The 12364-nt window shown below is 36.1% G+C and overlaps 1 long non-coding RNA gene across 6 annotated transcripts in view; it reads right to left on the reverse strand.

The window, feature by feature from the left end:
- Positions 1-887: 887 nt before the first annotated feature.
- The window catches only part of LOC131517140 (uncharacterized), an 85056-nt gene continuing 73579 nt past the window's right edge, over positions 888-12364 (reverse strand). For 3 of the 6 annotated variants that reach the window (XR_009264420.1, XR_009264417.1, XR_009264421.1), the window contains 2 exons: positions 4453-4642; positions 888-2229 (listed from right to left, as the gene is read on the reverse strand). This is a non-coding gene — a long non-coding RNA (uncharacterized LOC131517140). Of the gene's footprint in view, positions 2230-4441; positions 4647-12364 lie in introns of all 6 variants that reach the window. The other 3 variants (XR_009264419.1, XR_009264422.1, XR_009264418.1) reach the window with 2 other exon arrangements.

Raw genomic sequence — 12364 nt, forward strand, 5'->3', positions numbered from 1 at the left:
TGAAGGGAGTTATCCCTGAAGCAACATCTTTGCTGGACCTTTATCAGGCCATTGTATTATGATTAGCTGCCTTTGGGTATTGTATATGAGAATATGCACATGGCATATGATAAGATTATATGATAGCATTGTCAAGAACCCATTGTCCTAACTCTTCTTTTATATGAGTCAATATCGTGTGGAATTCCATGATGATATTATTCATTTTGTAAGTAATGAGACAATAATGCTGTAGGGGGCCTCTGGGCAAGGAAGGTAAACACAAATCCAGAGTAGGTCTCTATTCTTGTAAGGATGGATCAATGTTCCTAAAAAGGCCCCATTTTAATCTCCATGACACTTAATGGCTAACTAGCCTCCTTGAGCAATGTTTCCATATAAAAGGCCGCCACACATGCTCTCTGCTACCAGCAGATTGGACACTCATAGTGGCAGTAATTAGACAATTATTGAAGATAACTACAGACAGTCCCCAACTTAGGATGGTTCAGTTTGCAGTTTTTTTTTTTTTTTTATGATGGTGTGAAAACAACACTCACTTAGTAGAAATTGCATTTCAAATTTTGAAATTTGATGATTTCCTGAACTAGTAGTATGCAGATAGTGTCTTATGGGCAGTGGCAGTGAGCTACAGCTCTCAGTCAGCCACATGATCACAAGAACAAACAACCATACACCTACAACCATTCTGTACCCATCCAGCCATTCTGTTTTTTCACTTTCAGTAGAGTATTCAATAACTTACATGAGATATTCAACACTTTATTATAAAATAGGCTTGGTGTTAGATGAATTTGCCGAACTGTAAACTAATCTAAGTGTTCTGAGCATGTTTAAGTTAGGCTAGACTAAGCTATGACATTCAGTAGGCCAGGCGTATTCAATGCATTTTTTTTTTAATTTTTTTCAACGTTTATTTATTTTTGAGACAGAGAGAGACAGAGCATGAACAGGGGAGGGGCAGAGACAGAGGGAGACCCAGAATCTGAAACAGGCTCCAGGCTCTGAGCTGTCAGCACAGAGCCCGACGCAGGGCTCAAACTCACGGGCCGTGAGATCACGACCTGAGCCGAAGTCGGACGCTTAACCGACCAAGCCACCCAGGCGCCCCTCAATGCATTTTTTAATTAGGATATTTTCAACTTGTAAAGGGTTTAGTGCAATGTAACCCCATCATAACTCAGGAAGATCTCTAGTCCATAGTTTCAGTTTTACATGTAGTCCTATTGTTAGCCCATTTTGGCAATAGTGGGAAGCTAAGGAAAGAGGCTTCCTTAACTCCAAGGGATGAAAGATGTGTACCTGAAGTTTGAGAACTTGTGTTAAGGTCCTGTGGTTGCTATAATAAGTTACCACAAATTTGGCAGCTTAAAACAATGTAAGTTTATTTTCTCATTATTCTGAAGGCTAATGTAGGGTAGAATCCTTCCTTGCCTCTTTTGGCTTCTGGCAGCTGTTGGCATCCCTTTGCTTCCTTGGCTTGTGGCCATATCAATCAAATATTTCCATTGCCACTTCCTCTTCTGTGTGTCTCTCCTTTGTGTGTCTTCCAGAAGGAAAGCTGCCATTGGATTCAGGACTGACTTGCATAATCCACAATGATCTCATCATCTCAGCATTCTTAATTTATTTCCATCTGTGAATAATCTTTTTCCAAATAAGGGAACATTTATATATTCCAGGGATTTGGCATGGACCTACCTTAGGGGCTACCATTCAAGGCACCATACCTGGCAAGTGTGAACCTTCCTGGGTGAAAGTATCGTATAGTATTATGAAACGTAAATTTATCGCATACTGATAACATCATTTCAGTGAGGACATTTAAAAAAAACCAACAACAACAAACAACACAGGCAATGTTGCATCCTCATTATGGTGTATTTTAAGATGTTTTATTCTGAGATTTGCCATATTTGATATATACTACAAAATGCAAAACCTTCTAAATTCTGCTTAATGCTGCCTGTAAGAACCTTTCCAGGCACTGCATCAGAAGTGCAGTGTGGGTTAATTGCTAGTGACAGAAAGATGGACTGGTGGGTGGGGGTGGCTCTTATCCACACAGTCCTGTAGGGCCTAGATGCATGACAAATGTGCATGCACATGCCTCATGTCTGGACATTCAGGCTTTCTGGGATGGGTCCTCATGTCTGGGTCTCGTATGGATAGACTCCCAAGCCACAGGTGGGAACTTCTGGGGGACACAGTGCTGTCAGCTCCAGCCTGCTGCAAAACAGAGATGCCAAACTATCAAATTTGAACTCACTAAGAATTTATTTCCCTCATTTGGAAATAGTATTATTTTGCAAACAAAAATTAGTAATGCCAAACTTCAGTATAATTTATAATCCAATGTCACGATCACTACAAGATTAATAGAAAAATATTTACAGCAACAATGTCATGAACAAATATTTCATGCCTTTAATATAAATGTTTAAATATGATTTATTTATAAGGGGTCATCTAATTTTCATCAAGTAATGTTATGTTCTGGTTCCCAATTGTCATTATTATTAGATGTAATTTCGCTATCAACATTAAATCAAAATGTAATTTTGTAACCTGCCTCACATTGGAACATATTACATTTTGTCCATTCATTAACAGATATTTAGTCATGTTCCTAACATATTGATGGAAAATTTGCATTTTAAAATGATTACCTTTGAAATAAGCCTAGGGGTAGATACCAACATTTCAGCATTTCTGAGTTAAATTAAAATTCCTCAATCAATAATTAATTGGGTCCTCACAGTCCAGAGAAGAAAAAAATATATATATTCTACAACTTTCCAATTGAGCCATTCAGTCCTGTGGAGTTTTAGGAAACAATAGTCTCCTTATATAATCAGCTTTTTCTCCTAATAGTCACAGGTAAAGAAGCAAAGAACATGATGGGAAGAACTGGAAGGAAGGAAGATATTCAGTCTTTCAGAAGTTTTTGGTTTGTGTTGTTCATTTGTTTGTTTTTATGAGGTAGTATGATGCTTCGTAAAAAGAATAAAGCCAAAGAAATGGCAAGGTAGAGCTAAACAAATTTGTCAAATAGGAAATGTCACATCCATAGGAAATATATGAAGATTGCCTTTTTTTCTGAGTTTTCAACACAGATATCCATATATGAAAAGGCTGAGGAAGTTTTATGTTTTTTTAAGTCTGATTCTCTTATAGAAGTGTGCTGCATTTGTTAGCAGCATAGACTTCGGTCTAATAATCTTAGGTTCAAATTCCAACTTCACAACAGGCTAGCTTTGTGACCTTGAGTAAGTTAATTTACTTTTCTAAATTTTAGTTTCCTAATTTGTGAAAATGGGACTGCTGTAAAGATTAGCTAAGGGACTAAATGTAACCTGTATATTAATGCCAGTTTCAAAAAAAAAACGTGAAATAAAACGCTAAAATACAGCTAAATACAGTATTATTATTAGTGTTATTGTTGGCTTTATATTTCACCTCTTCCAGGTCATTGCTCAGTTGCCATTTCTGTTAGAAAAATTCGATCTCTTTATTTATATGTATAAGCCATGCCCCTTTCCAACTTTTTTCCCTGGCATGTTTTACCTGGTGTAATGCCTGAAGTCCCTAAACCTCCCACAAAAGACCACCAGAGTCGTAAGTCAGAGCCAAGCGACAAGGGTCGTTTATTGCAGGTTCGAACCTGGTCCTCTGCGCACTCGTCGCCGGTGACGCAAGAGGCCACGATCAGGGTCGGTACAGCGTTTTTATAGACAGAGACAAATAGCACAGGGGAGGTTTCAAATTATGAGGGGCCTGATTAGTTGATTTTAAAGTAAGGACATTTGTTGTTCTCTGATTGGGCATCCTTTGTCTGTCCTTTGGCGGGAAGGGTTTGTCCATTACTTGTGGCAGGAGGAAGAAAGGGGGAAGGGGGTAGGTGAGGAATGTGCTAAGCAAGCAGGTTTACAGAAGCGAGAAATGCCGGTTAGTTTATGTACAATCACTCATTCCATTACATATCAGACTACATTTAGGAAGTTTTACAACCCATTCTGCTACACAGCGGGTTACATTCAGGAAAGGCCTCACAATGCTCGTAGCAAACAGCAAGCAAAACAGACTTCTCAGCAATTGTATTTCTTATCAAAGATCCATAATAAGCAGAAAAGAGAACCTAGCTTTAAACTAAGGCAGGGCTGTCATTTGGATTGTTCCTTTCACTGGTATCATTTATTATCATCAGAGGTACTCTATTTCATTCCTTAATAATTACCTAATTAATTAATTTCCTATGTCTGCCCCTCCATTAAAATTTAAGTTCCTTGAGAAAGGATTTTTGTCTGCTTTGTTAACTATGCTTTTCCTAGTCACTACTTTCTAGACCCTAAAACAATGCCTGGTATGGAGTATATGCGTTATAGTTTTGAATGAATTACTATTATTAAACTGTTGTGAACTCCCTCTGTTTCCCAGCAACCTTTTGCTTACCTAATAATCATAATCATTTAGGGGCACCTGGGTGGCTCAGCCAGTTAAGCATCTTGACTTCGGCTCAGGTCATGATCTCGTGGTTTGTGAGTTCAAGCCCCACATTGGGCTCTGTGCTGACAGCTCAGAGCCTGGAGCCTGCTTCAGATTCTGTGTCTCCTCCTCTCTCTGTTCCTCCCATGCTCACGCTCTGTCTCTCAAAAATAAATAAATGTTAAAATTTTTTTTAATTAAAAAATAATCATAATCATTTATAATTACTTTCTTGAGTGTGTATGAGTAATACTACAATTGACTTCTCACATGTTTTGTGGAACTTTAATTCTTACAGTAAAATTAAGAGAAAGATATCATTGTCTTTGCTTTTAAATGATTTTAGAGACTCATACTTTATGTGGTGACTTTCTCCTCACCTCCAATTTTTCCCTAACTACCATGTTGGGACACTCGTTCAATTTTATTGGCTATCCGCCTTCATTGTTTCAAAGAGCTATCACCATTTAATCACAGAGCCTCCTATTATGTCTTCCCCCAAATTCTAATAGCTTATGATAAATAACCTGACCTTAAAGATTGCCAAATAAGACATTGCTTTCTATTGTGCTGTAACATCTTTTACCTTTGAAACATCCTCCAAAATAAACTCATAGATGGAGAATTCAACTTTTTATTACTACTATACAAGGTCATGCATAAACACGAACATACTGATCATTGAGTGGTGATGGCTTTTTGAGTATTTAGGAAATAATACTCTTATTAAATAAATCTCTGCCTAAAATTGGACAGAGTTTCTAGGTTGGCCAATGAAGCTGTTCAAATTGTGCTAAATTTCCTCCTTTGGTTTACCTATTTTTTATGTTCTGTCAGTTACATTTCCACCGACAAGACATTTGAGGAAAGATTTTCCTTTCAAAAACAAAGAAAATAGAGAATGGTCAATTTAAAAAACAAACAAACTACTAGTTATGGAGAATGTACCAAAACTCTGTTAGTCACTTTACATGCAGTATTTCTGACAAGGTAGCATTATTTCTTTTCTTAATTTAAAAAAAACAATGCTCAGGGCATACAGTTAACCCTTAAACAATGTGCAGATTAGGGCACCAACACCAGTGCAGTCAAAAATTCACGCATAACTTTTGACTTCCTGAATCTTAACTACTTAATAGTCCATTGACCATAATCCTTACTAACAGCATAAACAGTTGATTAACACTTATTTTGAATATTATATGCAGCGCATACTGTTTTCTTACAATAAAATAAACTAGAGAAAAGAAAATATTATTAAGAAAGTCATAAGGAAGAAAGAATACATTTGCAGTACTGTATATCATTTATCGAAAAAATAGCCAGGTGCATCTGCACAGTTCATACCTATGTTGTTCAAGTGTCAACTGTGTAATTAATTTGGAAAAGAGTTCAAATGGATAACTATTCATATCTTCTTACATGAAAAACCAAAATCAATGTTATTTCAAATATTCTATATTTTCAAATATGCTATATTACCAGGGTAGGTAATCATAGAAGAAATCATATACAAAGTATTACTGATACTAAAACTCTACCTTACCTGCCACCCATCCACCCTTTACTGGATAACAGAAAAAAAATTAAAGGATTTGATGGATTATTTGGTTTACCTTTTGTGTCTACTGGTATTATGAGACAGGAAATACTGTATCTCTAGCACAACTCAAATCAATAAACTCCTACAAAGATTTATGGAAGTTGCAACATATTGAACAGTATTCCCCTCAGCTTATCCCTTGCCAGTGATCATAGAAATCCACATTCAATGTGAATGGCATGGAAGCATTATCACAACTATAGAAAGCCTCAAATATAATTTAGAGACATTTTTCCTTGACAGTTGTCTGACAATTCTAATTTGTCCTTGTACCTATTTGACATATTATATTAAATTATATCCAATACTTTATATCCATTACACACTAGCACACTGTATCTTCAATGAATACAAGTAAAGTCAGCATAAGACATATAATATCACCAAGTGCTGAAGAAAAATATTTAGTTACTCCAGAAATTTGGACCCACTAATTTTCGTTAGATAAATGTGTACCTATGCCAGCATCTATAAATACATTAAACACTGAAACTATGTAAAAACCTAAAAAATTGGAGGTGCTTGGTTTGAGGGATGAGGAAAGCCCAGGGTCCCCCTACTTCTCCACCATCTTAGCTTGGGTGGCTCAGTCAATTGAACTACCAACTCTTGATTTCAGCTCACATCATGATCTCACATATATGAGATCAAGCTCTGCACTGAGTAGGAACGTTACTTAACATTCTCTCTCTCTCTCTCTCTGTCTCTCTCCCTCTTCCCTTCTACCTCGCTCACACTGTTTCTCTTAAAAAAAAAAAAAAACTTAAAAATTGGAAAGAGGAAAATCTCACCTACACTCTTTCTAGAATTCTAAATATAAGCAAAGGCAGATGATCAACTGTCTGATATTTTAGTTCTTGGACATGATGATGGGGGTAGGGAGAATCCTGTGAATAGTGAATTCCTCAGTAATATTAAGAATTAGGCCGAAGAAGGGGCGCCTGGGTGGCGCAGTCGGTTAAGCGTCCGACTTCAGCCAGGTCACGATCTCGCGGTCCGTGAGTTCGAGCCCCGCGTCAGGCTCTGGGCTGATGGCTCGGAGCCTGGAGCCTGTTTCCGATTCTGTGTCTCCCTCTCTCTCTGCCCCTCCCCCGTTCATGCTCTGTCTCTCTCTGTCCCAAAAATAAATAAAAAATGTTGAAAAAAAAAAAAAAGAATTAGGCCGAAGAAGAATGAATACAAATCTATGCTCTTTAATGTTTTAATACAATTTTATTTCAATACCATAATATTCAACGAAAAGAACTCTGAACACAGTGTTACAAATTTTTCAGATTGGCTATATCTCTGTGTTGGTCAGAGCTCCAACAGAGAAACAGAACCAGAATGATTCCCACCCCCTTTGATTAAATATATATATATATAAATTTTTATATAAATATATATATGTGTGTATGTGTGTGTATTTGATTATATATATGATTATATACATATATATTAATGTATGAATATATATGTAAATTTGTAGGCTGAAATCTCTCAAGCAGGAGCTGATTTTAAGTTGACACATAACATTGATGATGACAGTTCACCTGTTGCTAATTTGTCACCTATGCAGATCTCCTTAATCCACACTCAATCCACGCAGAAAGATAATAACAAACTCATATTTTGCATTGAACATGATACAATGTCTCATATATAACCAAAAATATGCTAAATTTTTCCCCAGAAAATAATTCAAAGTCCTTGGGTTATATTCACTCTTTTTAATGTTTCTTATTCAAGTATATTAACATACAGTGCTATATTAGTTTCAGTTGTAGAATATAATTCAACAATTCTACACATTACTCGGGGCTTATCATGATAAGTATACTCTTAATCCCTTTCACCCGTTTTGCCAATCCTCCCACCTACCTCCCCTCTGGCAACCATCAGTTTGTTCTCTATATTTAAGTTTTTCAAAATATTAAAAATAGAATTACCATATGATCCATTAATTCCACTATTGGATATTTAACCAAAGAAAATGAAAACACTGATTTAAAAAGATGTATGCACCCTTCTATTTATTGCATCATTATGTGCAATACCCAAGATATGGACCCAACCAAGTGTTCAACCATAAATGAATTGATAAAGAAGAATTATGGTGTATATATACAATGGAATATTTTTCAGCCATAAAAAAAATGAAATCTTTCCATTTGTAACAACATGGATGGATCTACAGAGTATAATGCTAGGTGAAATAAGTCAGAGAAAGACAAATACCATATAATTTAATGCATATGTGTAATTTAAGAAGACAAGTGAACACAGAAAAAGAGATAAGCAAAAAAGTAGACTCCTAAATATAGAAATATTCCTTTTATTTGATATCACATAATTTAAATTCTATGATGTAAAGATATATACTATCATTAATATATCTTATGTTAGACTATAAAGGAATAAGGAGGGAAAGATATGAATATACATATTTACATATATTTCCACACACTCAAACATTTGTAACTAAAATAAAGAAGAAATAGCTCATGAAAAGTACAGTTACACACTCACGCATATAATAACGATAAAGAATAAATACTCATGAAAAGTACAGTCCTTGTTTCTGCAACTGGTCACATGGTCATAATTGGCATTCTACTAATACCTATCCCATATTCCCTTTGCCCTTGGCAGGCACCTCAGTCAGTTGTGATTTATTGCCTGGTAGGGTGACCTAAATCTTTCATTCCTAAAGGGTCTTGGTCATTATCAGTCATGTCTAAATTGGGTTGTATTTTTCCATTGACCTTTATCACGGGACATGGTAATACTAAGAGATGCCTTAAGAGATCTCCTGTGTGTCAGGCATACAGTGACTGCCTCCACTGTGTAGTAACAGTTTAATTTTCCCTTGGAAATCAGGATCAATGACCATGTTCAGTAAACCATTGACCACAGTACATAAATCAGTATAGGCTCATAACTCTGACCATTTCTCCTTCCAATGCAAAATGAACATCAGGTACAGTATTCAAACTTTCCTGCCCACTGGAAGGATTTCCCTTCACTACTTTCCTTCAGGCATGTTCCGGAAACAGGCTGTAGTGCTATAGCTATCTACTTTTAGGGAGTACCAGCATATCATGTAGAACCATCTGTAAACCAGGCCAACTTTTCTTTTCATTAGTCAAATTTTCATAGGGAACTCTCCATGAGGCAACAGGTGTCACTGGGAGAAAGAAGGTAATGAAGCAAGAGTAGGGATCGTGGGCAGCTGGGCTAATTCCTCAGGTGACTTACTTGTGCCTGCAGGGCTTCTGAAGCCCCTTATTATTTCATAGTAGAGTTCTGCTGTTCACACCCAACCTTATAGCTTGATAGGTCAGGTGATATTCAGTACATGATGGGCAACTCAGGTGACATTATATATTGGTGGCTCATGGTTGAGCATTTAGTCTCTACCAAGATTCAATAGCTAGCCAAAAGATGTTTCTCAACAGAATAGTTATCCTTAAAGGATAACTTTGGACCTAAAGGAAAGCTTTGATCTAAAATCCTAAGAGACTGAGGCCTATAAGGACCTACCACAGGCTCCAGCCTCTCATTCTGCCAGTCACACTCAAGCAACATCAGATCTGCTAGATTATATGGTCCAAGTGGAAGAGCAGTTTATGTGGCAGTCTAGATCTGTTGCAGAGCTTTTTCTAAATCTTTCAAAACTAGCAACTCTTTGGGTAACTTGGTAAACAGAATGAAGTAACACACTCAAATGAATATTTTGCCTCCAAAGTCTAAATAATGCTACTCTGTGATGTGCCTCATTTTTGGCTATGGAAGGGGCCAGATGCAATCACTTATCTTTCATTTTAAAAGGGATCACTGTGTGTTATACCAGTGGATCCTGTAAGTTTCACTGACATTAAAGACTTCTGAAGTTTTGTCAGATTTCTTTCCCACTCTCTGACATGCAAATGTCTTATGAATATGTTGCATTATTACTACTTCTTGCTCATTAGTTGCTATTAGCATAATATCATCAATATAATGACCAGCAACATGTCATATGGAATAGAAAAGTGATTAAGACCCCTGCAGACTACATTATTCAATAGGCTACAGAGTTCTATATGCCTGAGATAGTAAGGGAAGGTATATTGCTGGTCTTACTAGCTGAAAGCAAACTGCTTCTGGTGATTTTTGCTAATGTGATTCCAGAAAAAAAAAATATTTCCCAGATCAATAGCTGCGTACCACATACAAGGGCATGTGTTAAACTGCTCAAGCAAATTAGGATCATTTTACATTTTGATTCAGCAGTAATCTTTACTGTTAATCCTGATAAAACACTTTGAATAGAACTATATATGTTAGATATCCTGAATCTAGATTGATACAGTAAATGTTCCTGCTGAATCAAAATGTAAAATGACCTTAATTTGCATATAGTTTCCCAGAGCACAAATTAGGAAATTTTAAATTAGCATAGAGCAGTTTTTAAATAACTATTAGCTTGTTTTCCCTTACTGACTTTAAAGCATATCAACATGTCAGAATTTTTTTCTTAAAGGTAAAGAAGAACACTTTAAAAGCTGAAAGAAGTTATGCAATGACAGATTCATAAAACATGCATGAAAAGACTGAGTTTTTGAAACTGAATTATTTTTGCCTTTGTAATACAGATGTTATTATAAGACTCAAATTGGTGTATTAGCCTAACAGCTAGGAAATGGCAATTTACACATCACTTAGTACAATTGGATTCCATCAAGGTCTGTCACTATTATGATCTTTTTCTATTCACTGATGAATTTGATAAGGTACTATGTTAGTAACTTTAGATTAAAAATAGGAAGCATTTTCTTTCCTTCAATTTAATAGTTATGTATTAGTTGTCCTTAGCAATTTCTTTAAGCTATTGGAAAATATATTTAAAAACTTAATCCATAAATGAACACTCAGTTCTCTTAAACTAAAAGTGAATGAGAAAGCATTTTATTATATCCAGAGATTCCAAAGAGGTATACCATCTATTTCCAAAACTAAAATCCAGTATTTTCTATAGTAATATAATTTTTAAATATTGGAGTGAGATTTCAATTAAAAAAATCATTCACCTTTCTTACCAAATAATATGTGGATGGGAATATCCAAGCATTTGGTTTCATCCTTTAATTTCTGCTTATATCAGTTAAAGACTAGAAAGTTGCACGTTGTTAAACTCACCTCAAACAGGCTGAGAATTTAACCTGAGCTCAATTTCTTAAGCAAAATTTGAAACCACCAACCATCTCCCTACATTCCTAATTACAGTGAAAGTCTTCTATGGCATTAGCTTTATCATAAAATTTTGGTTTCTATAGACTTTTTATTATCATTGTTAATTTAAAACACTTTTGTTATTTCATGCCATACATTACTAGTGTCTTTACCCCCAGCAACATGCCTTTATAGAGGATTTTAATTTTTTTTTGTTTTGTTTATTTTATTTTTGAGACAGAGAGAGACAGAGCATGAACGGGGGAGGGTCAGAGAGAGAGGGAGACACAGAATCTGAAACAGGCTCCAGGCTCTGAGTGGTCAGCACAGAGCCCGACGTGGGGCTCGAACTCACGGACCGCGAGATCATGACCTGAGCCAAACTTGGCCGCTTAACCGACTGAGCCACCCAGGCGCCCCATAGAGAATTTTAAACAATAATAATGTGATTCATATATACATATAAATTTTAATTTTTTTAATGTTTATTTATTTTGAGAGAGAGAGGGTGAGTGGGGGTGGGGCAGAGAAAGAGGGAGACACAGAATCTGAAACAGGTTCCAGGCTCTGAGCTATCAGCACAGAGCCCAATGCAGGGCTTAAACTCAAAACCATGAGATCATGACTTGAGCTGAAGCCGGACACCCAACCAACTGAGCCACCCAGGTACTCCTGTTTATAGATAAATTTTAACTAGGGCTTAGAACTCCCTAGTAAAAAGAAATACAGGCTTAGGTAAGCATCTTTTTTTTTTAATTGAAGTACAGTCGACACACAATATTAGTTGCAGATGTACAGCACAGTGATTTGACAGCTATAAATGTTACAAAATGCTTACCATAAGTATAGTTGCCATCTGTCACCATACAAAATTATTACAATATTATCGACTATATTCTGCATACTGTAATTTTTATCCATGTGACTTGTCCATTCTATAACTGGAAGTTTGTGCTGCTTAATCTCCTTTAGAATCAGAAACCTATTTTGCCCATGAATCTGTTTCGGTTTTATTGTTGTTGTTTCTTTGTTCATTTGCTTGGTGTTTCAGATTCCACATATATGTGAAATTACATGGTATTT

Source organism: Neofelis nebulosa, chromosome 7 (assembly GCF_028018385.1).
Source record: "Neofelis nebulosa isolate mNeoNeb1 chromosome 7, mNeoNeb1.pri, whole genome shotgun sequence".
Classification (NCBI taxonomy): domain Eukaryota; kingdom Metazoa; phylum Chordata; class Mammalia; order Carnivora; family Felidae; genus Neofelis; species Neofelis nebulosa.